Consider the following 4,112-nt stretch of genomic DNA (forward strand, 5'->3'; position numbering starts at 1 on the left):
CATTTTATTTCAAGAATTTTTGCTACGGATGAGGCATGCTTTACTAGAAATTGCATTTTTAATTCACATAATTTTCATAACTGGGTAGAACAAAATCCACATATCATACAGACATCATCAAATTTCCAGCATCGTTTTTCGATAAACGTTTTGTGTGGAATATTAGGAGACAATCTTATAGGACCTTTTATCTTACCCGACAGATTAACAGGAGAGACATATTTAAATTTTTTGCAGAATGTTTTGCCAGAATTGCTGGAAGAAGTACATTTGGACGTAAGAGCAAATATGTGGTTCATGTATGATGGGGCACCTGCACATGCAAGTCGACGCGTTCACCAGATCTAAATCCAATGGATTTTTACTTAGGAGGACACATGAAGAACTTAGTGTATGCCAGCGAAGTTGAAACTGTCGAAGACTTGCGAGAACGAATTTTTGCCGTCGCCCATCAAATAAGGATAAATCCGGGTGTTTTCCAGCGAGTTCGCGAAAATTGAATTTGAGGGTTACGTTCGTGCGTCGAAAATCGTGCTGGACATTTTGAGGATATGTTGTGGCTTGTTTTGTGCGTTTAAAAATTACTGAATTTTGCTCTTTGGTAAGTACCTAAATTATTTTTAATGCGTATGTTTATTTGGACGACGTGAATATTTGGGTACTTTAATTACATATTTTTCAAATTCATAATTTGATTAAAAGTTAATTTCCTATTTTAAGAGATTCACAATTACTAAAATTCGAGCTAAAATTTAAGCACAACACTATATTCGATAAATTTTATTTTATTTTTATAAGTTTATGCTGTAAAATCAATATTCTTGAGTTTTTGATTAAAAATTGTCAATCTTTGAAAAATTGTGACGCTCTAGAATTAGCGTTAGAGATAAACATTACTGTTATAGTCCAAACATTCTGTCACGGCCTAATGTTAAATTTGCAGAAATTATTACCTGGACAAAAAAATATGACCGTATAGGAAATTAAATTTTAAATCGAGTTTCTTGTTCTTTAAATTCGATCCAAAATGGCGAACATGGCTAAAAAAATCGCAAAGTTGCAAAAAATGGTTTTTCTAAAATAACTAAAAAAATATAGCACCTATTGAAAAATTTTAAATGAGAAAGTTGTAGGTTTTAAAAAGATCTATCAACTGATTTTTTGTAAAAATCGATTGCTTGTTACTTTTCGAGATATATCGAAAAAACCGTTAAAAATCTTCTCTTTTCTCTTCTTCTATAACTCGTTTACATTTGCGTTCCCATATTTGCTATTTACTGCAAGCATAGCCTGCGGGAAGTCAAAAAAAGCACATTTTTGAAAAATTTTAAAATATTAATTATTTTTCGGGATATATCGATTTTTTGAAAAAAAAGGCGATCTCGAAAATTGACTAGATCTTCTCAGCGGATAGCCCTACAGTAACGATTTTCGGTTTATTTTCTTCGTAAAGAGTTATATTATCATGCCGTTAAAAAATGTTGACGATTTTATTAATTTTAAGGATTAAAAAATTACTTTGAAAAAGTTGCACTTTTTTTGAGTATGTTTCTTTCAAATAACTATTTCAATTTTTATTTTATGAAAATGACTTTTAAAGAAAGAAACTGATGACGTGCAGCCTAAATGGCTCGGACTTGCAAAATCTTTGATATCTCGGCTTCTGGACTATGTACAAAAATTCTTTTGTACTTTACTGGGGTAGCTTGACGAAATAAACACGAATAATATAGTCATTTTGGCTTATCGGCAGAATAGTCCCTAAATGTTTAGTTTTTATTTAATTTACATTTTCGCCATTTTATTAATTAATAGTATTACAGTATTTTTCGTCTAATACCTTATTTTTTTTTGCTTCATTAATCCTACTGACGTTATACTTGTTGCTGGCTTTTTAGCAATTAGTTCATTATTTCAATAATTAATTAATTTTGGTGTAAAATAAATTTAAGGAATTTAATATATTTACAAAAATATTTAATACAACTATCTATAAAATATGTGTGAAATTATTATAATGAAAACTAACAAGTATCTTATATTCTTAAGTTTGTGGAAAGCATCACGAGAGTCTTCGTCTATTTCGACGTTAGGAGTTTCAAACGAATCGCGCTGTAAAATGTTAATTGCGCCCTCAAAATTTTTTTTAAATAAAAAAATTATCTCGGTTCCAGAAGGTCGTAAAAAAACATTTTTTTTTAATTCGTGAAAAAATTTCAACAGTTTCTTTCTTTAAAAGTCATTTTCATAAAATAAAAATTGAAATAGTTATTTGAAAAAAACATACCCAAAAAAGTGCAACTTTTTCAGTCATTGTTTTGATCCTTAAAATTAATAAAATCGTCAACATTTTTTAACAGCATGATAATATAACTCGTTACGAAGAAAATAAACTGAAAATCGCTATTGTAGGGCTAACCGCTGAGAAGATCTAGCCAATTTTCGAGTACGCTTTTTTTTTCAAAAAATCGATATATCTCGAAAAATAATTAACATTTTTAAATTTTTCAAAAATGTACTTTTTTGCTTGCCGCGGGCTATGCTTGCAGTAAATAGCAAGTATGGGACCGTAAATGTAAAGGAGTTAGAAGAGAAAAGAGAAGATTGTTAACGGTTTTTTCGATCTCGAAAAGTAACAAAGCAATCGATACTTTAAAAAAAATCAATCGATAGATCTTTTTAAAACCTACAACTTTCTCATTTAAAATTCTTGAATCGGTGCTATATTTTTTAAATTATTTTAGAAAAACCGTTTTTTGCAACTTTGCGATTTTTTTAAACCATGTTCGCCATTTTGGATCGAGTTTAAAGAACAAGAAACTCAATTTAAAATTTAATTTTCTATACGTTCATATTTTTTTTGTCCAGGTAATAATTTCTGTAAACATTTCTCTATAATGCTTGGACTATTATTGATAGTGAAAGTTTGCAAAACGTCGTAGTTATAAACATACGCGTAAATTGTACCTTTTGTATAAAAAAATCCATACAAATGGCAATAAAGAAAGATAAAAGATAAATGAAATTAGAACCCAACGTCGTTTATATAAACTTTGGCGTCATTTCTGAACAAGTAGCAAATAAGTTCAATAAAAATTTATCTTCATTAGCCGACAACAACTTTGGCAACTCTTTTGAACTGCGATTTTGCGACATTAGAGTTCGCGGCAGAGACAATGGTATATCCGTGACCGGATTCCGAATGCAATTCCACCGGCCGAACCGAAAAGCGGGTCCCGAAACTATTTCCGCTCGGTTGATTTAAGGAACTATTTGATGTCGCCTGAATATGCTATAGCCGGAATTAAATAAGTCTCGGCACAATCGGATTAGTCACATGAGGAGGGTTGCGTAAAATAAACTGGAATGTATTTGGTGAAACACAACATGTACTTAAAGTGTACTCACAATCTCATCTAATTTTTGTACTCACAATCTTTTCCAATTTTGGGCCGGGTAAATTAATTAAATAGAAATTGACAGCATTTCCACCCAAGACAGATATTACAAAAATAAGACATAAAAACCTTATGTCGTACAAAACTAACGGTTCTGGAAAGAATAAAAAATTTTCATTTTTCAAATATTTTCACTAATGTAAAAATTATAGAAAACTATACGGCGAGGCTGATTTTCAATAAAAATATTTATTTGAAAGTTATATTTTACTATGCCGTACAAATGCACTGGCTCTAAGAGCTTTTTCCCTGACGCAAATTTTCATTGCTTTTTTTTACCATATCTCGGTTATTTTTGAAGCTATAGTATCCTACAAAAAAGCATTTTAAAGATAATTTCAAGAGCTGTAAGATCGTTTACATATAAAACCTTTTAAGTCCTTCATTTTTTAAAGGCAAGGGATCGAAGGGCTCGAGACAGGTCGTTTTTTCACTAAAATAGATACTTCAAGCGGCGATATCTCCTTTATTTTTTATGCTATAAGAATAAAAATAGTTACATTTTTGTTATCCATCATTTTTTACGTATCTTTCATAGTTTCAGAGTTATTATATAAATAAGGCAATTTTATTCAAAAATACGCATTCTAAACCGGTCTAACTTCAGGATCGTATGAAAAACACTAAAACAAAACTATTTGTAAAGGGTCTACG

Source organism: Anoplophora glabripennis, unplaced genomic scaffold (genome assembly GCF_000390285.2).
Source record: "Anoplophora glabripennis isolate ALB-LARVAE unplaced genomic scaffold, Agla_2.0 scaffold615, whole genome shotgun sequence".
Taxonomy (NCBI): Eukaryota; Metazoa; Arthropoda; class Insecta; order Coleoptera; family Cerambycidae; genus Anoplophora; species Anoplophora glabripennis.